This window comes from Ranitomeya imitator, chromosome 2, assembly GCF_032444005.1.
Source record: "Ranitomeya imitator isolate aRanImi1 chromosome 2, aRanImi1.pri, whole genome shotgun sequence".
Lineage (NCBI taxonomy): Eukaryota > Metazoa > Chordata > Amphibia > Anura > Dendrobatidae > Ranitomeya > Ranitomeya imitator.
The window spans coordinates 163792501-163816869 of NC_091283.1; the positions used below are offsets into that span (position 1 = coordinate 163792501).

Sequence of the window (24369 nt, forward strand, 5' to 3'; positions counted from 1 at the left end):
TTGCACTTAAACACACGGGCTGATGACCGGATCATGCAGCTTTATATGAAAATCCATATTTATTATAATTGCCAGACCTGAAATAACGAGCACTTTTCACCTATTGTGTCTCCCCATTTCCTTGTAGATTGTAAGCTTGTGAGCAGGGACCTCACCCCTAATGTCACTGTTTAAATTGTCTTAACTTGTACTGAATTTATTGTCTGTACATGTCCCCGCTTAATTGTAAAGTGCTGCGGAATATATTGGCGCTATATAAATAAAAATTATTTTATATATATATATATATATATAAACAAACACAATACTCACCTCTCCTCCTCGTTTCCCTGCTGATCCCATCTCTGCTCTGGTATCAGCAGTTGCACTGCCGTCTGCCCGACACACGTCATCACGCACCCGCAGTGTCAGAGGCAGAGGGGGAATGATGGGAGAGGGAGCGTCATCTGATGCTCACTCCTCCATTATTGCTTTCAACTGTATTGGCATCTTGTATCAGCAGTTGTACGCGGCTCGCACTGGGGGGTGGTGCTGGCGCCGGGGCCCCCTGACTTATGGGCCCCATAGCGGCCACGTGGGCTGGGGGCCCCTAGGGGGAGCAGGGGCCCTGGTCTGAGGGCCCTGATAGCGAGCAATATTAACCACAGCCTGCGGCTAACACTGCCCGCTGTTACAGTGAAATGAGTATTCACTCCTCTCCACGCCCCCTTCATCATGGTTATGGAGACACTGGTGCAGGGGATTAGGCAAGATCCTGATATACAAGGTATAAAAATTAAACATTCTGAACATCTAGCAGCAGTCTTTGCTGATGACTTGTTACTTATGATAACCGAGCCTAAAAAAGCATTCCCTAAACATTTGGATATTTTTGACCATTTCAGTATACTATCCAATTTCAAAGTTAATTTTGAAAAATCTGAAACTCTGAACATACTGTATCTACGCCGGCGCCAGATATGCATAATTTGCAGAAAATAACTCCCTTTAACTGGCACAATAACGTCATAAAATACTTCGGAATGCATATCAATAACAATCCTGATTTCTTGTACCAAAGGAATTTTCTACCTCTGATAGAGAAAATTAAATCCCTCCTTAAAGGGACTCTGTCACCTGAATTTGGAGGGAACAATTTTCAGCCATAGAGACAGGGTTTAGGGGTGTTTGATTCACCCTTTCCTTACCCGCTGGCTGCATGCTGGCTGCAATATTGGATTGAAGTTCATTCTCTGTCCTCCATAGTACAAGGCAAGATTGCCTTGTGCAGGCATGTACTACGGAGGACAGAGAATGAACTTCAATCCAATATTGCAGCCAGCGGGTAAGGAAAGGGTGAACCAAACACCCGAAAACCCCGCCCCTATGGCTGAAAATTGTTCCCTCCAAATTCAGGTGACAGAGTCCCTTTAAAGCTTACGACAACCCTCTGTTATCTTGGATAGGTAGAAAGAATGTTGTTAAATCATATATTCTTCCCCAAATAATTTACCATCTAAATGTGCTACCAATAAATCTCCCACCTTCCTTCTTTTCTTCAATTAAACAGCTACTGTCGAAATACATATGGAAGTATAAAAACCAAGGTAAGTGCATAAAATCCTATCCCAACCAAAACACAAAGGAGGCATCAGACTCCCTGATATCCAGGTTTATTATAAAGCAATTCACTTGAATTGATGGCTTAAATTGGCGAACTCTTCTAAAGATAAAGAAAACTTGGATTTAGAATACTTACTCTTTGGTAATAATCCTCATAAATACATATGGACTGGAGTGACCCTGCCTCCTGAAACATTGGGCAATGTCATTACCTTCACAACTTCTGCCATTAAGCGAGGCATAGAGAAGGAAGTGTCCGCTAAACTTCCACTATTAACCCGAACTCCTGTATCCGCTATCCCATTCCTATTGGATCCTGAATATCCAGACCCTCATAATCTATGGTCAGAGTTACCATATTATATCATCACTCTGTTCTTGGCGAATAACATCCCCATGCTAGACTCATGGCCGAATGGGTCTTCTGTACGTCTTTCTAATTTATTTTTACAGCAAAATATTATAACTCATGTCTTTTCAATGTTTAAGTCAAAATTCTCTACCACTAGTAAGTGGATCTGGCTTGATATATGCTAAGTAAGCTTTCTTATGCCATCCCTAGAGGAATCTCTAAGATCTACAACCATCTGATCTCACCTCAATCCCACTATAAACCAACCTTTATATAGGGTATTCCTTGGAAAAACAATTAAATATTTTGCTATCTGAAGATGAAATTTAATCTATCTTATCTAACTCTCATGGTTTCTCCAGATGTTCCTTATTGCAAGAAAACACATATAAAATTTGGACCCGGTCGTACAGGACCCCTGAACTCCTGTACCATTTTGGTCTAACAGATTCGGACCTCTGTTGGAGATGTAGAGCGCGTAAAGGAGACTTGACCCATATACTTTGGTTTTGCCCCCCCAAGAGCTATATTGGTTGGAGATAGAGGAGACTCTAAGAACATAGGTCTGATAAATAACACTTTAACTCTGAAAGAAGTGTTATTGTCCTGCCCAACAGTACAGTTTAAGCCCCAAAACACGATCTATTAGCATAATTATTAGGAGTTGGCAAGCATTTAATCCGCTTGTACTGGAAACAGGAAGCTCCTCCAACCCATTCAGGATGGGTGAAAAAAATAAATATGATTCGACGTCTTGAGGAACTCACTAGCTAGGAATCCTTCATACACACTCAATTTCTTAAAGTCTGGGAGAGATGGAAATCTGGCCTAACGAATTAAGGAAGTTTTTAATGCGTCTTTCAATGTCAGATTCCAGGTTCTCTGTTCTCTTCTCTCTGCTGTTATTATATGCATTATTGAAGTCTTACACTGATCTCACTTGATACTACTTTTCTGTTCTGATAGAGCCTAATATATCGTGAACATGGTTAGGTCCCTTTTCAAGGTACTGCGTTTTTTTTTTTTTTCGTTTAGTAGTCATAGTTGTCTGTTTCCCAATTTTGTCTGTGCTTAAGATGTTTTAAGCACCTTAGGGGTGCCTCTTGTGACATCATACGGTATCATTATTCCATTGCATCTCATGACTTGTAACAGTTGTGTAATTTTGTTTACTAAAATGTTTAAATAAAGAATTGTTAAAACATTTTTGGGGAGATTCACAAGGAGAGCGCTGCTACTGGAGTCATTGCTTCAAGAGCCACCACACACACACAGCCGTATCCAGGACATGGGCTGCAAGTGTCAAATTCCTTGTGTCAAGCCACTCATGACCAATAGACAACGCCAGAAGCATCTTACCTGGGCCAAAGAGAAAAAGAACTGGACTGTTGCTCAGTGGTCCAACGTGTTGTTTTCTGATGAAAGTAAATTTTGCATTTCATTTGGAAATCAAGGTCCCAGAGTCTAGAGGAAGAGTGGAGAGGCCACAATCCAAGCTGCTTGAGATCTAGTGAGACGTTTCCACAATCAGTGATGGCTTGGGGAGCCATGTCATCTGCTGGTGTAGGTCCCCTGTGTTTTATCAAGACCAAAGTCAGCGCAGCCATCTACCAGGAAATTTTAGAGCACTTCATGCTTCCCTCTGCGACAAGCATTTTGGAGATGGAAATTTCATTCTCCAGCAGGACTTGGCACCTGTCCACACTACCAAAAGTACCAATACCTGGTTTACAAACAACAATATCACTGTGCTTGATTGGCAGCAAACTAGCCTGACCTCAACCCCATAGAGAATCTATGGAGTATTGTCAAGAGAAAGATGAGACGCCAGACCCAACAATGAGGAAAGCTGAAGGCTCCTATCAAGGCAAGCTGGGCTTCCATAACACCTTAGCAGTGCCAAAGCCTGACTGCCTCCATGCCACGCCGTATTGATGCAGTAATTGATGCAGAAGGAGGCCAGACCAAGTATTGAGTGCATTTACTGAACATACATTCAGTAGGCCAACAATTCTGATTTTAAAATTATTTTTCAAGCAGTTGTTATAAAGTATTATAATTTACTGAGATAATGACTTTTGAGTTTTCATTGTCTGTAAGCCATAGTCATCAACATTAACAGAAATACTTTAAACACTTGAAATAGATCACTCTGTTTGTAATGGCTCTAGTGCCTTGCAAAAGTATTCAGCTCCCTGGAACTTTTCAACCTTTTCCCACATATCATGCTTCAAACATAAAGATACCAAATGTAAATTTTTGGTGAAGACTCAACAACAAGTGGAACACAATTGTGAACTTGAATGAAATTTATTGGTTATTTTAAATTTTTGTGGAAATTCAAAAACTGAATATTGGGGCATGCAATATTATTCGGCCCTTTTAACTTAATACTTTGTTGAGCCACCTTTTGCTGCGATTACCGCTGCAAGTCGCTTGGGGTATGTCTCTATCAGTTTTGTACATCGAGAGACTGAAATTCTTGCCCATTCTTCCTTGGCAAACAGCTCGAGCTCAGTGAGGTTTGATGGAGATCGTTTGTGAACAGCAGTTTTCAGCTCTATCCACAGATTCTCGATTGGATTGAGGTCTGGACCTTGACTTGGCCATTCTAACACCTGGATACGTTTATTTGTGAACCATTCCATTGTAGATTTTGCTTTATGTTTAGGATCATTGTCTTGTTGGAAGACAAATCTCCATCCCAGTCTCAGGTCTTTTGCAGACTCCAACAGGTTTTCTTCAAGAATGGTCATGTATTTGGCTCCATCCATCTTCCCATCAATTTTAATGATCTTCCATGTCCCTGCTGAAGAAAAGCAGGCCCAAACCATGATGCTGCCACCACCATGTTTGACAGTGGGGATGGTGTTTTCAGGGTGATGAACTGTGTTGCCTTTACGCCAAACATATCGTTTGGCATTGTTGCCAGAAAGTTTGATTTTGGTTTCATCTGACCAGAGCACCTTCTTCCACATGTTTGGTGTGTCTCCCAGGTGGCTTGTTGAAAACTTTAAACAACACTTTTTATGGATATCTTTGAGAAATGGCTTTCTTCTTGCCACTCTTCCATAAAGGCCAGATTTGTGCAGTGTACGACTGATTGTTGTTCTGTGGACAGACTGTCCCACCTCAGCTGTAGATCTCTGCAGTTCATCCAGAGTGATCATGGGCATCTTGGCTGGATCTCTGATTAGTCTTCTCCTTGTTTGAGATGAAAGTTTAGAGGGACAGCCGGGTCTTGGTATATTTGCAGTGGTATGATACTCCTTCCATTTCAATATGATCGCTTGCACAGTGCTCCTTAGGCCTGAGTCACACAACATATAAAAAATCGGTCCAATTTACACGGATGAGAATTGCACAAATTTTTCATAAGCAGTGATCCGTGTGCAACACGAGGATGCGATTTCCTTCCATCAAACTATCCGTGTGACATCCATATGGCATCCGTATTGCGAGATTTTCTCACTGACTTGCAAAATGGACATATAAGTTTTTAAACCTGAAAGTAATTTAAATCATAATCAAGAACACTATTTATTTGGCCCTAAAACAGGTGGCAGCCACCAATCTATGCAGTAGAGTCCCTGCTTCTGTTGATGTATTTCTTATTTCTGAGCAACATGTCAGATCTACTTTCTGTAAACACTACAGAGCGTGTGCTTTACAACTGGGTATTGTCCCAAAGTTTTGAGGAGCCATACCCAGTGATTGTGGATCCGAGGACGCGGAGACGGATGTGGGTACATCCACTTTTGAAGCAAAGGATCAATAAAGGCCATTTCAACCGTTTGTATGCAGCTCTCAGGACACATCCGGACAAGTTCTTCAACTATTGTCTGATGAGGATTGAAACGTTTGACATTTTGTTGGAGATTTTGCGCCCAGGGATCACCAGGATGCGCAACTCTATATCTGCAGAGGAGCGCCTTATCCTTACGTTACGGTATGTATTCATCCTCTATGTTGAAAACAGGCTTTTTTCTTTCATGGCCTTATCCCTTTTTAAAAAATAACCTTAATTGTTATGTTGCTTCAACATCATTTGTGCTTTTATAATATATGTTAATCTTTAAAACATCAAAGCCATCGCATGTACTTAATTTTGTAGTACACATGGCTTCTTAGTTATATAATCTTACTTTGTGCCAAGATTACACTATTATGTGGTCCATTATTGATTTTTTTTCTCATTATGTTTACTGTTAGATTCCTTTCCACTGGGCTTTCATATGCGGCACTGCATTTAGAATTTTTACTTGCCAAATCAACAATCTCAGGCATTGTGCGGGATACATGCTCGGAAATCTGGACAAGACTTCATCAAGAGGTGATGCCTGAGCCTAAAATGGCAGACTGGTTACGTATAGCCCAAGGATTTCAGGACACGTGCCAGTTTCCGCACTGTATTGGCGCTCTGGACGGAAAGCACATCCGTGTGCGTAAGCCGCCAAACTCAGGGTCCCAATTCTATAATTATAAACAGTTTTTCTCTGTAGTGCTGTTGGCCCTGGTCGACAGCCACTACAGGTTTATAATTGTAGATATTGGGGCCTATGGGAGAACTGGAGACTCTAGAGCCTTCAGTTCTTCCATTATGGGTCGGCGGCTGCGCAATAATAAGTTGGATCTCCCACCCCCAAGTCACATTCCAGGGGCTAATTTGGATGCGGTGCCTTACGTGATGGTAGCAGATGAGGCGTTTCAATTATCACGGAACGTCATGAGGCCCTATCCACGGAGAGGCCTGGACTAGCGGCGCCAAATTTTTAATTTGCGTCTTTCCCGCGCCCACCGTCTGGTAGAGTGTTCCTTTGACATTCTCTGTGCCAAATGATGGATACTACAGTCCGCAATGCAACTGAGTGAAGGCAATGTCAATGGCGTGATCAAAGCATGTGTTGTTCTTTACAACTTTACAAGATACCATGATTGTCCACATCTGCTGATGATGAAGTTGATTCTGCAAATACTGTTTTGTCTACTACACGTGTTTTTCCTTCACGTTGTCAGCTCTCTGGCCTAAAAGTTCATGATGTCTTAACCAATTATTTTGTTTCACCAGAGGGATCGACTGTCTGGCAAGACAATGCTGTTTCTCTATAGTTTTATTTGGTCTTCTAAGTTAATAAATATAATAATGTTCCTGTTTGAATTGTGTTGTATGTTTTTCTTCTAAAAATAGTTCTTTTGTTAAGTAGTCACATTATGTATGTAGTCCTAACAATACATGACACTCATTGTTTTTAAAATGTTTTTACTGGTCAAAGCATATATATAGTAGCCAAAAACATATTCACATCATATGTCATTTTAGACATATTAACCTGAGCAAACAATAAAGCTTAACATGCAAAGGCCACAAATAACATCAAAACCCAAAAACCTTCAATGACAGCCAAATAAAACTTAAAACCAAATTACAGGTTCTGGTAGGTTGGGGGTGGTGATGGTGGGTGGCCAGCATGTGCGGAACTGGGCCTAGGTGGTTGACCAACCTGACTGTCAACCTGTGGTATGCCAGATATATATGAAGGATTCTGTTGCAAGGCTCGATCCTGTGTCTGAGAGAAAAATTGTTGCTGAGGGTAGAAGTGCATTAACTCCTGGGAACTTGATTGACCCATTTGGTCATATCCACCAATATGGCCATGTCGAGCAGACACATGTTGGGACCAGCCTCCAAATGTGTGTCTACTCAAGTGGCCAGATTGGACAGGTGCTGTATACTCATACATTGGCCTAGGTTGTGTTTGCTGTTGGGTAGGGGCAGCCTGTGGCGGCTGTGGTGCAATACGTGGCGGGGTGCTGCTGCGACTGTTTCTGTTTGTCCCTGTGGAATGTCTTGCACTGCAAAAAGGTTGCTAGATGACATTTGCCAACATTCAAGATAGTTAAAGACAGGAGTAGGGTTGTTTGGGGGTGTTGCCGCATCTATAACTATTTGTATAGAACCTCTGGTCCGCAGCCTGAGTGATCGCTGAAGGGGACGCAAGTAGCGGGCAAGACTGCGGAAGTACACTTCCTCCCCATTGTCATGGGCTGCCCTGGACAAATAGTCCAACATCCCTGTATCACTTGCCTCCTGGTGACAGTGGTAGAAGGCACCCTTCGGCGCCGCCCACGGTGTGGTCTTGTAGAAGGCTGTGGTGATGTATCCAGAGCCAAGGTTGAACTGCTGCTGTGGGCCCCTTCCTCCACCTCCGGATTGGCCTCCTGTGTGGCAGAAGACGCTGCTGGTGATGGTGGTGGTTGGTTGCTGGCTGTTGGTTGGGCAGATGGGCCAGCCACTTCAGCACCTTCACCAATGGGGTCAATAACCACCTCGGAGTCAGATGCAGTCTCCCTTTCTGTGAGGTTTGACTCTGTTCTGTTAATCCAAAAATAAATAAAAACTTGCTTAAAAAAATATTCACGTTATAACATGTGTAACAAGTTTTTGGACATGCATGCACTTATGGTCTGAGCTCCATCACCGGTGCAAGAAAATTAAGACGCTCAAAATAGACATATTTTCTTTTTTGGGGGGCTGCATCACCACTACGGCCAAAAAGTTGACATTCACGCCGGTACTGGTCCCGGCAACTCCGCCAGCATCTATTGACATCATTCACTGCAAAGAAACACAATAATTGTTTTAACTATCAAGCACATAACTCCAACAGGTACAGGGTTTGCAATTGCATACGGGTCCTGGAGCCTAGGGGGACATAAAAGTCCCTTTGTCCTATGTAAAAGAACTATTTCTAGTAAATTTAACACATATTTGGGTGTCATGTTGCTGATTTCGCATCCGCCAACAAGAATTAACAGTTACCTCACTAATAACCACATCACATATGATTTGTTCATGGTAATTTTTCTCATGAAGGCAATTTTTAAGATATTTTGGAAAAGGATGGTACTTACAAATTTTTTGCTGCACCTCATGAGGTCGCTCATCAAAATCGGGGAACATGTGGCGACAGATTGACCTCCATGATGCGTCTTTACGTGCATGGTCCGCATAATGTGCGTTGCGTTGGTCCCATAATTCTGGTCTATCATCGACCATAGCTATCAGCATCTCTACATTTATATGTCTGGCCATGCTGCTACACTCCGTGGAGGCGTGCTTCCTGGGTTTCTCTACAGTGTGGCCAAGAAATTTGCATGCCAAAGCTTCCTGATAATGGATAATTCAATTTCCTGTCACCTGGAGAAGTCTTCCATATTTCTCGCAATTCACACGCACGGTCCGTGTGTAATCCGATTTTTTCTCGCACCCATAGACTTGCATTGGTGATTCTCAGCCGAGATATGCGGACAATCGCAGCATGCTGCGATTTCACTCGGATCCTGAATACGGCCGAGAAAACAACGGATAATAGGAGCTGCCCCATAGATTAACATTGGGCTGAGTGCTATGCGATTTTTTATTGCATTGCACTCGTCCGTATTACACTATAGTGTGACTCCGGCCTTAGGATGTTTAAAGTTTTGGAAATCATTTTGTATCCAAATCCGGCTTTAAACTTCTCCACTACAGTATCACGGACCTGCCTGTTGTGTTCCTTGGTCTTCATGATGCTCTCTGTGCTTCAAACAGAACCCTGAGGCTATCACAGAGCAGGTACATTTATACGGAGACTTGACTACACACAGGTGGATTATATCATCGTTAGGTATTTAGGACAACACTGGATCATTCAGAGATCCACAATGAACTTCTGGAGTGAGTTTGCTGCACTGAAAGTAAAGGGGCCAAATAATATTGCACACCCCACTTTTCAGTTTTTGAATTTCCACAAATATTTTAAATAACCAATAAATTTCGTTCAACTTCACAATTGTGCTCCACTTGTTAATTCTTCACCAAATATTTACATTTGGTATTTTTATATTTGAAGCATGATATTTGTGAAAAGGTTGAAAAGTTCCAGGGAGCCAAATACTTTTGCAAGGCACTGTAATATATGAGTTTCACTTTTTGTATTGAAGAACTGAAATAAATTAACTTTTTGATGACATTCTAATTTTGTGAGAAGCACCTGTATCTGCACATTTTTATATGAATTTTTTTAGACTCCACACAGAAGCCTTTATAGAAAAAAAAAGCACCAAACCAAAACTGCACAGTTCAGCTGTGACTCTAGACGCACACAGGGCGCAGTTCTTATTAAATCACTTCCACTTTGCTTGGATAGCTAAACACAGCAGAATTTCAGTGTAAATAAGCAGCAGAAAAATATGCAGTATTTACGCTACATGTGAACACAGCCTAAATAGCCAAGGAAAGTGGATATGATTTCATGAGCACTCCGCCCTCGGAGCGTGTAAAGAAGCTGCTGAACTCTGTGATTTTGGTCCTTTTTTTTCTATAGACATGTATATGAAGCTTGAAAAAAAAAACAAGGTAATAAAAAAATTCTGTTGCACTTTTAAGCGCAGAATTAAAGTGGTTCTGTACTATTAAAAAAGCTTTAAAAATGCAGATTCAGATCTGTACCAAAAATGGATAAAATACAGGGGAAAACACATAAAAGAAACACAGAAAACACGGAATAATCAAAGAAGATTGTTATCGCATTGTATGGTGCGGAGACTTGCAGAAAATGTGCATAAAAAAGAAGTACAAAAACGCAGCATTTACGGTACGTGTGAATATAGCCTCAGCGTTACATTTTTATTACTTTTTATGGGTTTAATAGAGAAAAATATCAATTACATAATTTTTTGCGCCATTTACCAATCCCCGAAAATAATCTGATCACTGTGTTGTGCAGATCGCTACGATTACAGGAACATCAAATATGATCTGTGATGTTTACTATTTGAAAAAAAGCACATTAAAAATGACTATATTGTAAGTGTTTTTCATTATTTTTCAGCAATTTTATGAGTAGGAAAAAAATCTTTTATTCTCCATCTAGAATGCAGGGACATAGAAATTCACTGTTCATATACTATAAACCCCAAGACAGACACAAAATGAACATATACCCTGCTGTAAGTAAATAAGTAGAAGCAATTGTGCATATAAATAACGTAGGGTACTTAGTAAACACCGTTTTTATTTAAACAAAAAGTGTAAAACCATCCGGCCAACGTCAAGGTGTACCACAATCGGAATGGTCATAACTTCTAGTTATTAAAACTTTGATGGCTACTTTGAAGAACCTAGAGTATAAGACATAATTTCAGTTGTTTCACACTTTTTTGTTAAGTATATAATTCCACATGTGTTAATTCATAGTTTTGATGCCTTTACTGTGAATGTACAATTTTCATAGTCATGAAAATACAGAAAATTCTTTAAATGAGGTGTGTCCAAACTTTTGGTCTGTACTGCATATCTGAAGAAAGTAAGGCCATACAGGGCGAAAGGATGAAAACGAGCACAACGTTTTGTAAACTTGAGGTGGAATATGACACTGGACAAGGTGACAGAAAAAAGTCCTGAGTGCTGCAGGTGCAATGGTCGTGTCAAATAGGTTTAATGTTCTGAGTCAGAAGGAGATTTTGAACAAGGTTTGAAAAGAATAGAGGCCGAGAGTGACAGGAATGTAGAGGACCATCCATCTGCAAAGCAGTAACTCTTACATGTTTACACTCAAAGTCTGACTTGGAGACCGGTGGTAAACAAACAACTCTGATTTATGATGACAGCTTTTACTTATGTGCTCCTCTTATACTGCACATAATGGTGGGGTTTTAATTAAAAAAGACATCTAGTAATGCAAACAGCATTAAGGTGAGGAGAAGACATGCGGTGTATGCCTATCTTGGGTTCACATTGCGTTCCCCCAGTCCGTTAGACGGACTATGTTACACCGCGGCATAACGCGGTGTAACGTAGTCCGCTAGCGCCGCCATTGACTCCAATGTCGGACGCATCGCTAGCGCACGCCCACAATGGGCATGTGCTAGCCATGTGCCGTCATTGAGTGACGGACCCTGAGCCGCGGGCTGCAGCGTTTCCAGGTCCGTCACTGCTAGCGCAGATAGAGCTAGCAGATGCTCTATCTGCGCTAGCGATGTGCCAAAGTCGGCACTTGCATTACAGCAGCCCGTATAACGTATGTGTTGAACGGGCTGCTGTTACGCAGTGTGAACCTAGCCTTAGATATATAGATGCTGATGTCATCTTCCCTTAGAAGACACAACTGGCGAATCTTATATGAGAGGCGGAGTGGGAATAGCGGTCCGGTCCATCTTTCTAGTTGCTGGATGTGGAGCCTTATATCGTGGTCGCTAGCCTTTTTAACACCAATGATGTGATGGTATGTAAGACGGTGGTGCTGTTATGGACTTACTGTCCATAACAGCACCACCGTCTTACAGGGAACACCCTGTCACTTTAAGAGGCTGCACCCCCTTGTCTGGCATGATGGAATGTTCTGCTTCTCCCCTGCAATAGTCGTTGTAATGAGCTAGTCTGTGCAGAGTGCAGGTGTGGAGCTGAAGCAGCGTTTGTGAGCTGAGGCTGCTGCAGAGAGGACTTTTGTGCTGATAGCTGAAAGAGAGAAGAACTGTGTCCTGATATAGCTGCAAGAGAGCCGCGAAGATACAGAGAAAGGGATTTACAGTTTCCAGGAGCATCCCTAGGATCCAGAAGCAAGGAGAAGACCACGTTTCACAGAGCTGACAGAAAGCCGTGCGCACCACCATATTAGACTGCTGGGGGCCCCCCTGGGACTGGACCTGATTCTCCAACATCACCGTGAGTCTGTTCCTGTTTGGTGCACCTGTTAGGGCCTAGAGTAGGCTTCAATAGTCAGTACCCCGGGAGCCGTGTGGCCTGCTTAGTAAAGGCCAGGGAGGTTATAAGTAGAGTAGCATCATCACTTGTTTATTGTTTACATTTGCTTGTTAGACATATTTTGAGTCTGTTATAGCTGGAGCACCGTGCTATTTTACTGAAAAGATAAAGTTTATTGCTCTTGTAAATTGTCTTTTGCCATTGTATACCCCTGTTTGCATCTTCCTCATTCCCTTCATTCCTTGCCCTCCAATAAATCTACCCTTTGTTGTTTGCACTTCATCTTGTGTACAGTAGTCTTCCTGCACCGTGGTAGTCCCCCGGCCATCGCTTCAGGTACATAGGATGATGGAGGTGGTTATGGGAAGGTGTCTGGTCCTAGAAGTCCCTGTCCTTGGTAGACTGCTCCGACTTATTAACATCTATGGGCCACAGACAGTTACTGACAGGATTTAGGTGTTTAATGAGAAAGCCATGTCTCTTTACCGCTCTTCCAGTAAAAATGGCAGTGTATTCAATGTCACATTGATATCAGGTCACAGGTCCTCAATCATGACAGTGACCAGAGATGTCAAAGTCCTAAATAAAATCATTCAGGCAGTATTCAGTGACATTGTTAAAGAGGGAGGAGGAAACCAAAATTCACATATTCCTGTTCCAACAGAGGCAGTAAGATTAATTTTGTTTTTGTGAATCTCAGATAAATTGTCAGTGTCATGAGTGAGAGAGTTGTCCTTTACTCTCATCACCTCGCTTTGTGTTTGTGCCTGAGGTCGGACCTCAGAAGTCCACTAGATGCCCTGACACAGGTAGAGGGTTGTGGAAACTTAGGGTACCGTCACACTATAACATTTTACATAGTAACATAGTAACATAGTTAGTAAGGCCGAAAAAAGACATTTGTCCATCCAGTTCAGCCTATATTCCATCATAATAAATAAATACCCAGATCTACGTCCTTCTACAGAACCTAATAATTGTATGATACAATATTGTTCTGCTCCAGGAAGACATCCAGGCCTCTCTTGAACCCCTTGACTGAGTTCGCCATCACCACCTCCTCAGGCAAGCAATTCCAGATTCTCACTGCCCTAACAGTAAAGAATCCTCTTCTATGTTGGTGGAAAAACCTTCTCTCCTCCAGACGCAAAGAATGCCCCCTTGTGCCCGTCACCTTCCTTGGTATAAACAGATCCTCAGCGAGATATTTGTATTGTCCCCTTATATACTTATACATGGTTATTAGATCGCCCCTCAGTCGTCTTTTTTCTAGACTAAATAATCCTAATTTCGCTAATCTATCTGGGTATTGTAGTTCTCCCATCCCCTTTATTAATTTTGTTGCCCTCCTTTGTACTCTCTCTAGTTCCATTATATCCTTCCTGAGCACCGGTGCCCAAAACTGGACACAGTACTCCATGTGCGGTCTAACTAGGGATTTGTACAGAGGCAGTATAATGCTCTCATCATGTGTATCCAGACCTCTTTTAATGCACCCCATGATCCTGTTTGCCTTGGCAGCTGCTGCCTGGCACTGGCTGCTCCAGGTAAGTTTATCATTAACTAGGATCCCCAAGTCCTTCTCCCTGTCAGATTTACCCAGTGGTTTCCCGTTCAGTGTGTAATGGTGATATTGATTCCTTCTTCCCATGTGTATAACCTTACATTTATCATTGTTAAACCTCATCTGCCACCTTTCAGCCCAAGTTTCCAACTTATCCAGATCCATCTGTAGCAGAATACTATCTTCTCTTGTATTAACTGCTTTACATAGTTTTGTATCATCTGCAAATATCGATATTTTACTGTGTAAACCTTCTACCAGATCATTAATGAATATGTTGAAGAGAACAGGTCCCAATACTGACCCCTGCGGTACCCCACTGGTCACAGCGACCCAGTTAGAGACTATACCATTTATAACCACCCTCTGCTTTCTATCACTAAGCCAGTTACTAACCCATTTACACACATTTTCCCCCAGACCAAGCATTCTCATTTTGTGTACCAACCTCTTGTGCGGCACGGTATCAAACGCTTTGGAAAAATCGAGATATACCACGTCCAATGACTCACCGTGGTCCAGCCTATAGCTTACCTCTTCATAAAAACTGATTAGATTGGTTTGACAGGAGCGATTTCTCATAAACCCATGCTGATATGGAGTTAAACAGTTATTCTCATTGAGATAATCCAGAATAACATCCCTCAGAAACCCTTCAAATATTTTACCAACAATAGAGGTTAGACTTACTGGCCTATAATTTCCAGGTTCACTTTTAGAGCCCTTTTTGAATATTGGCACCACATTTGCTATGCGCCAGTCCTGCGGAACAGACCCTGTCGCTATAGAGTCACTAAAAATAAGAAATAATGGTTTATCTATTACGTTACTTAGTTCTCTTAGTACTCGTGGGTGTATGCCATCCGGACCCGGAGATTTATCTATTTTAATCTTATTTAGCCGGTTTTGCACCTCTTCTTGGGTTAGATTGGTGACCCTTAATATAGGGTTTTCATTGTTTCTTGGGATTTCACCTAGCATTTCATTTTCCACCGTGAATACCGTGGAGAAGAAGGTGTTTAATATGTTAGCTTTTTCCTCGTCATCTACAACCATTCTTTCCTCACTATTTTTTAAGGGGCCTACATTTTCAGTTTTTATTCTTTTACTATTGATATAGTTGAAGAACAGTTTGGGATTAGTTTTACTCTCCTTAGCAATGTGCTTCTCTGTTTCCTTTTTGGCAGCTTTAATTAGTTTTTTAGATAAAGTATTTTTCTCCCTATAGTTTTTTAGAGCTTCAATGGTGCCATCCTGCTTTAGTAGTGCAAATGCTTTCTTTTTACTGTTAATTGCCTGTCTTACTTCTTTGTTTAGCCACATTGGGTTTTTCCTATTTCTAGTCCTTTTATTCCCACAAGGTATAAACCGCTTACACTGCCTATTTAGGATGTTCTTAAACATTTCCCATTTATTATCTGTATTCTCATTTCTGAGGATATTGTCCCAGTCTACCAGATTAAGGGCATCTCTAAGCTGTTCAAACTTTGCCTTCCTAAAGTTCAATGTTTTTGTGACTCCCTGACAAGTCCCCCTAGTGAAAGACAGGTGAAACTGCACAATATTGTGGTCGCTATTTCCTAAATGCCCAACCACCTGCAGATTTGTTATTCTGTCAGGTCTATTAGATAGTATTAGGTCTAAAAGTGCTGCTCCTCTGGTTGGATTCTGCACCAATTGTGAAAGATAATTTTTCTTGGTTATTAGCAGAAACCTGTTGCCTTTATGGGTTTCACAGGTTTCTGTTTCCCAGTTAATATCCGGGTAGTTAAAGTCCCCCATAACCAGGACCTCATTATGGGTTGCAGCTTCATCTATCTGCTTTAGAAGTAGACTTTCCATGCTTTCTGTTATATTTGGGGGTTTGTAACAGACCCCAATGAGAATTTTGTTACCATTTTTCCCTCCATGAATTTCAACCCATATGGACTCGACATCCTCATTCCCTTCGCTAATATCCTCCCTTAAAGTGGACTTTAGACAAGACTTTACATAGAGACAAACCCCTCCTCCTCTCCGATTTTTACGATCCTTTCTAAACAGACTGTAACCCTGTAAGTTAACTGCCCAGTCATAGCTTTCATCTAACCATGTCTCGGTTATTCCCACTATGTCAAAGTTACCTGTAGATATTTCTGCTTCTAGTTCTTCCATCTTGTTTGTCAGGCTTCTGGCGTTTGCGAGCATGCAGTTTAGAGGATTTTGTTTTGTTCCAATCTCCTCACTGTGGATTGTTTTAGAAATGTTCTTACCTCCCTTCTGAGTATGTTTTCCTGGGTCGTCTTTGTTTGAGTCTAATGTTTTTCTTCCCGTCCCCTCTTCTTTGATCACTACGACGGTACGATTCGTGAAGTTCCAGCGATATCGTTACGATATCGCTGTGTCTGACACGCAGCAGCGATCAGGGATCCTGCTGAGAATCGTACGTCGTAGCAGATCGTATGGAACTTTCTTTCATCGCTGGATCTCCCACTGTCATCGCTAGATCGGTGTGTGTGACACCGATCTAGCGATCTAGCGATGCGATCCAGCGATGCGTTCGCTTGTAACCAGGGTAAACATCGGGTAACTAAGCGCAGGACCGCGCTTAGTTACCCGATGTTTACCCTGGTTACAAGCGTTAAACTAAAAAAAAAAAAACAGCACATACTTACATTCTGGTGTCCGTCAGGTCCCTTGCCGTCTGCTTCCAGCACTGTGACTGCCGGCCGTAAAGTGAAAGCAGAGCACAGCGGCTGTGCTTTCACTTTCACTTTACGGCCGGCAGTCACTGAGTGCGGGAACCAGACTGCAAGGGACCTGACGGACACCAGAATGTAAGTATGTGCTGTTTGTTTTTTTTTAGTTTAACACTTGTAACCAGGGTAAACATCGGGTAACTAAGCGCGGTCCTGCGCTTAGTTACCCGATGTTTACCCTGGTTACCCAGGGACCTCGGCATCGTTGGTCGCTGGAGAGCTGTCTGTGTGACAGCTCCCCAGCGACCACACTACGATTTACCTACGATCACGGCCAGGTCATATCGCTGGTCGTGATCGTAGGTAAATCGTATAGTGTGACGGTACCCTTAGTTGTAGTCTCCTGGATAACATTTATGTTCAGAGATGTGTCCACTCCCTTTTTCAGGGTCAGCTGAGGAGAGTGTACTCTATGATAACAAGGCTGACTGGTGGGAGGATGTCAATGATGATATCAGATCCCTCTTACAGAGACTATCAGTGAATAAAGGAGAGAATAAGTACAATCATTACCTAAAGCTGCCTGAAGAATGAGTCACTCTATCCTTCAGGTGATGTCAAAGAGAGGATTGAGATAAGGCAGGATCAGTACAGCTGATACAAATCCCTGTTTCTTGAACAGAATTACATGTCCATAGGGGCACCTGATCCCTTTGAGAATTGGGAGCGAGCAGCCATTAAATCTGTCACAGGTCTCACTGTCTCAGGGTGTATTGCAGGAACCTCAGGAGGGTATCCTGTGGGTGATTAGCTCTTACTATGCTGACTTGTTTCAGAGGAAGGTTTTCGATAAAGATAAAATGACTCCATTCTTGGGGGCAACTCCTGCACCTGATACTAATAATCTGAACTTTTCTACTTTGACAGAAGAATTAACAGTGGAGGAAGCTAAGGAGGCTGTTTATAACAGTTACATCTTAAGAAGGCACCAAGTCCAGATGGTATAACAGTAGAATTCTATAAGAAATTGAGAGACATTCTGGCTCCAACTCTCGTGGATGTTTACAAAATTGTCTAGAAAATCACCTGATGCTTCCATCCATGAGAATGTCCTCGTTAATTCTGGTACCTAAAGGTAAAGAGACAAGCAACATCAAGAACTGGAGGCCAATTGCCCACTTGAATGTCAACAGCAAGATTCTGACAAAAATCCTGTTTTCTAGGTTAGTGTGTCTGTCCCCAACACTGTTGGCAGGCTCTCAGTTCGTCACAGTAAACAGGCTGAACATGTCTGGAGCAGTCATCTTGGTACAGGAGATGTTTGAGGGATGTAAAGCTCCGTGGTATGGGACATATTTCGTCAGTCTGGACCAGGATAAATTATTTGAGTTTATTACGATTATCTGTGGGCCACTATGTCAAAGTACAGTATTTCTTAGTACTGGAGGAGGCTGGATGTAAAGGGTATCTCCCAGCATCTATGAGGGAGGCTATTATAGTGGTTATTCCGAAGGAGGATAAGGATCTGGGGAAGCCTGAGTCATATCGGCCAATCTCTCTGTTAACCATTGATGTCAAACTCTTGGCCAAGGTGTTAGCTACCCGTCTGTCTAGTGTCATTACTAACCTTGTGCATCCGGATCAGTCTGGTTTTATGCCTGACAGATCTACAGCGGTTAATCTGCGGAGGCTGCATATGAACCTGCAGCTGAAGTCTGACAATTGTGGCCGAAGGGTTATTGCATCCTTGGACGCCCATAAGGCGTTTGACAGTGTGGAGTGGGGATATCTCTGGCGGGTGTTGAAATGTATGGGTATTGGCCCGCAATTTGTGGCGTGGACTCAACTGTTATATTCACTACCAACAGCTAGAATTAGAGTGAATGGGGAACTTTCTCAGCCTATAAAGCTGGCCAGAGGTACGAGGCAGGGTTGCCCACTGTCGCCCCTTCTGTTTGCCTTAGCTGTGGAGCCATTGGCCGCCAAGATCCGACAGTCGGATGAAGTCCCTGGGTTCAGTTATGGGAGTGTTGAGGAGAAGATTGCGTTATATGCAGACGACATCCTACTGTTCCTAGCGGACCCGGATGAAGCCTTGAATGGGGCTATCGAGATCGTTGGGAAATTTGGAGACTTATCGGGATTGAGGATAAACTGGGATAAATCGGTCCTCTTTGAGGTGGATGGGGTGGAGGAGAGCAGAAGTGAGCCATTGGGAGAGGGGCGGCTTAGGGTAGTATCCCTTTTCAGATACCTGGGAATATGGATCTCGATGCCAGTTACAGAGTTTCTGTATAGGAATTTGACACCTCTCGTGGGCGCCCTTAAAGCAAAAGTGGATGCATGGAATAAATTGCACTTATCGGTGGTGGGGAGGGTTATTCTAATTAAAATGGTTCTGATGCCCAAATTACTCTACGTCCTACATAACGCGCCAGTTTGGATTCCACGTGGGAAATTCCGGCAGATTAATGCTCTATTTAGAAGTCTGATATGGGGGAGGCGGTACCCACGTATTCGCCTGGAGACGCTTCAGCGACCCAAGGAAGATGGAGGATTGGCTTTACCCAATCCTGAGTTATACTTTCTTGCAGCCCAGAGCCAACATTTGAAGGGCTGGGCACGGGAGGTGTCCTCCAGTGCGGTACAGCACTTGATGGAGAGGGTGACAGACCGACGACCGGTAGCGCAGTGTCTGGAGGATGGTTCCTTGGGAGTATTGGGGAAATTATACCCAACTATGTTTTTGATATATAAATTATGGACCAGACTGCGACAGATTCGGGGGGTTACGGGGCTGACTAAATTTACACCGATATGGTTTAATAATAATTTGGTTGAGTTTGCGGCCCTTGGAGTGCTGACGGAGTGGAGGGCCAAATAATCCACTTGGTGGCTCAGATAGTTCAACAACGAGGATTAAAGTCCTTTTCGCAGCTGCAAGGAGAGTTTGGACTGAGACCGACTGGGGAGTATCAATATGCTCAGATGAAACATGCTTTTAAAGCTCAAAACAGGGGCGGTGGTGTTGAGATCCAAGAGGACATAGTTCTGGAATACGTGTGTGGGGAAGGGTCCACAAGGGGAGTCATTACCACCCTTTATAAGGACCTTCTACATGCATATTTGTTAGACTTCCCTTTAAAAGCGAGAGCGAAATGGGAAAGAGATTTAGGCCCAATGGAGGATGAAACCTGGGAGTCGGTGTTGGAGTCGGTTCCACGAGTGTCGCTGAGCGAGCCGTATAGACTATCGCAGCTGTACATCTTGCACAGAGTCTATAAATCACCGGAAGTGTTGTGCAGAGCGGGGTTGCGTGCTGACTCTGAATGCCCGAGATGTAAGACTGGGAATGCAGGAATATACCACATGATGTGGACATGTCCAAGACTGGTTGCTTTCTGGTTGGTGGTAATGAGCCGTGTGGAAGGGGCGTATAAATGCAGAGTGCCGAGAGATCCGATAGTGTGTATACTAGGATATGTAGAGGAAATTAGAGTGGATAACATCTGGAAGATAGCAATAGCTAGGCTATTATACATGGCAAGGAAGGTAATAGCAAGGAACTGGATCAAGGAGGAACCGCCTACGAGGGGTGAATTCCTGAATTATGTTAAACATGGTCTCAATCTGGAAAAGGGGGTCTATAAAAGACGTGGGAAAATAGAAACGTTTGACAAAATGTGGTCTCCGTGGCTCGAGCTGGGATGAGTAGTTATGGGAAATGGGAGAGTGAGAGCCTCTGAAAGGAAGAGAGTGCTAGAGGAACAAGCGAACATAAGTGAGTCAAATGGCTCAAGGAACCATCAATACTGGTAACAAAAGTATAACTGGGAAGGAGCTGTCAGGGGAGGGGGAGGTTTGGGTATGGTTGGGATTGTTGGGGGTTTGGAAAATGTTAAAATTTTTGTAAAATACTGGACAGTGCATAAATTGTATTGTGCATGTTTGCTTTCAATAAAAAAAACTATTTAAACAAAAAAAAAAAAAGTACGGTATTTCGGGAAAATGTTTAGATTGGCTGCAGACTTTGTTTAGGAAAGCGGTGAGCTTTCCTCTGATTAATGATTGACAGGGTTGGACTTTTAGAGTTGAGGCAGTGGTGAGGCAGGGCTGCTTTTGTACGTTTTTGCTATAGACCTGTTTTTGAGGTCACTGCAGGAGTGTGACTTTCAGGGGGTGCCAGTCCCCCACTGCTTGCATCTGACTGTTGCCTACATGTGTAAGCAGGTGATGAGATGCAGTACGCAGGGATTGCAAAGCAGTACAGTATAACAATACTATTTATTCTTTTAACAGGAAAAGTTAAAGTAATCACTCACAGGGAGGTAATAGGCAGTAGCAAAGAGGTATTGGAAGAACAAGGGTTAAATGAATTAAGCAAAACGAGTGTGACAGTCTAAAGGTACCGTCACACTTAGCGACGCTGCAGCGATACCGACGACGATCCGGATCGCTGCAGCGTCGCTGTTTGGTCGCTGGAGAGCTGTCACACAGACCGCTCTCCAGCGACCAACGATGCCGGTAACCAGGGTAAACATCGGGTAACTAAGCGCAGGGCCGCGCTTAGTAACCCGATGTTTACCCTGGTTACCATCCTAAAAGTACAAAAAAACAAACAGTACATACTTACCTACAGCCGTCTGTCCTCCAGCGCTGTGCTCTGTACTGTCTGTGTGAGCACAGCGGCCGGAAAGCAGAGCGGTGACGTCACCGCTCTGCTTTCCGGCTGACCGACGCTCACAGCCAGAGCAGGAGGAGTGCAGAGCACAGCGCTGGAGGACAGACGGCTGTAGGTAAGTATGTACTGTTTGTTTTTTTTACTTTTAGGATGGTAACCAGGGTAAACATTGGGTTACTAAGCGCGGCCCTGCGCTTAGTTACCCGATGTTTACCCTGGTTACCAGTGAAGACATCGCTGAATCGGTGTCACACACGCCGATTCAGCGATGTCTGCGGGGAGTCCAGCGACCAAATAAAGTTCTGGACTTTCTTCCCCGACCAGCGACAGCACAGCAGGGGCCTGATCGCTGCTGCCTGTCACACTGGACGATATCGCTAGCGAGGACGCTGCAACGTCACGGATCGCTAGCGATATCGTCTAGTGTGACGGTACCTTAAGTTTCAAACAACTCTTATCGTTCCTCCTGGTGGGGTCCTTAGTCCACAGTCTGGTGGGGGTAGTAGTACCAGCAACGGCCAATGTAGGGTCCTCAGATGGGGTCCAAAGTTAACAATCCATCTTCTGGCGGCAGCGGGCGGTCTCCGGTTTTACCACCTGAGCCCCTAGACCGTTTAACTGCAGAGCAAAAGAGTAAAGCTCTCCACAAGGTTCCTCGTGGCACATGTCTCTCTGAGCAGCTGCCGTCAACTGAATGGCTGCTCTGCACAGCTCTGATTGGCATACCCTCCTTTTTGTGCCATCTGAAGTGAGGATAGCTGTCGTAGTCTCTGTCCCACACGGGTGCCGCTGTGCGTCTGTCAGCAATGGGGGATGCAAATCATGGTTCTGCATCGGGCCCTCGCTCCTCCATGCGAGCACTGCATTCTGCTTAGCCAGGCACTCTCACTGGCTCAGTGGCCCGTATGCGAAAGCTCTGCCACAGTTGAGCCCTGCACTGTCTCTCATACTGCGAATCGCGCCGCACGCCTGCCTCTGCCCTCACTGCAGGCGGGAAACTCACTGTTCTTCGCATGCTTTCTCCTCACTGCCTGGCTTAGTCATGCCCCCTCTTCCTGGGTCATGGAGCCTGTCCTGTCCCCTATTCTTTCCCTGGGCAACATGTGACGCAGCCTCAACAGTTCCGGACCCAGCACGATGCAGGCACCTGCAGCCCGGGTCTTTCTCCTTACTCATGGATGGTATGACATTGGTGATATCTAATCCTCATGAGGTTCAGTTGTTATCTCCTGCCATCAGAGGTTACTGAGAGGCCTTCGGGTCTCTAATCAACCCTGAGAAGAGTCAAGCTCTGTGCACATTAAATGCTGATCCTGGCTTTGATCTCCCACAGTTTGCAAAAGACTCCACTCATGTTAAGATCCTGGGGTTAAATTCAGGAGAGAAGATAACGGCAAGCTAAACTGGAAAAAAAAAGTTGGAAACTGGAAACGCAAAGGTTCAGCGATAGAATACCTGGAGGCTGACCTACAGAGTAAAGGTTGCTATATTGAAGACTTACCTGGTCCCCGTCTTCTTGTATGTCTCTGTCATTTTTCCTTTGTCAGAATCTTTGTCGGCGAGGCTCTTCAGCCTGTTCTTCCAGCTCTTGCATGGAAATAGGTTGAACGTGTTATAGAGGGGTATAACTTGCGTACAAAGGAGAGAAGGTGGACTGGATATGATTAATCCAAGTGTTTCTTTGACTCCTTGTTTCTAAAGGTACATTTTGAGAGAATGGACTCAAACAGCAGCTCCTTGTGGGTGAATAGTATCAGATATTGGACATTGCCTTTTGCAGAACCTTGGGTGCAAAGTGGCAGTTTCAAGAAGAGGAGATGGACAGGTGACTACCTCCCCCAGTACCTGTAGTATGGTCTGAATTGTGTCAAGAAGTGGAGACTAGAGAAGTCTTACATATATGAACATACCTGTCTTTTCTCATCTGTAAGACGTTCTACTCGCCGTGGCTCTGAAAGATTGTGTCAACACGACCCTCCAAGAAGCTCTTAAGTTTATCAATGGGAAACGACTTCTTCGTTTATTTTACATCTCTTGGCTGTCACTACATGGGAGGCTCTTTGTCGGGGTAATTTGAACATTTGAGTGTGTCACATCGTAATTGTCCCTTTGTATGTCAGCAGGATGAGACCATGGAACATTTTATATGTGATTACTTGGAGGTAGGAAAATATGGACAGAAGTGTCATCTAAGCTAAAAATCTCCAAACTGCGGTCACTGAAATACCCTATTATCTATGGTGTGAGTGTCCCATATACTGACTGTAACATCAATAAGGGGACAATGTACCTAATAATCACCGATATCAAATATTAACACGGGCACACAAGAACAAGAGTGTATCTACACAGCGAGCCCTTCTATCACATTATTGCTGTCAATCAGATAATATCCAAACTCAGATGGAAAAAATCGTTAGAAAATAGGAATAGTCAGAAAAATGTAACATTATGTAATGTGTCATTGGGTCGAAATATAATGATTTAATTTTGTAAAGTGTTTACTTTTCATCGTTTTTCCCCACAGGTATGTACTCTTGAAGTTAACTTTACATCTATAATCTGGATATGTGTCTTCGATCCAAGTGAATTTAGATTAGTATTAATGAAGGATTTTTGTTTATTTTAATTTTATATATGTTGATTTTTACAATATAAATTTCCCCCTATGTACAAGAATGTAAGTAATACAGCTTCTTTAGAATCCAAATTTTTTTAGAAAAATGCTTCTTAAAAAACCATGGCAAT

At 43.2% G+C, this 24369-nt stretch overlaps 1 protein-coding gene across 10 annotated transcripts in view; it reads right to left on the reverse strand.

The window, feature by feature from the left end:
* Positions 1–24369, reverse strand: part of LOC138662298 (multidrug and toxin extrusion protein 1-like) — a 185073-nt gene that overhangs the window by 64518 nt on the left and 96186 nt on the right. For 2 of the 10 annotated variants that reach the window (XM_069747760.1, XM_069747759.1), the window contains exon 2: positions 18027–18069. The exons of the other annotated variants lie outside the window; for them this stretch is intronic. The gene's annotated coding sequence lies outside the window, so the exon portion shown is untranslated. The remainder of the gene's footprint in view (positions 1–18026; positions 18070–24369) is intronic. 10 annotated transcript variants of the gene reach the window in all.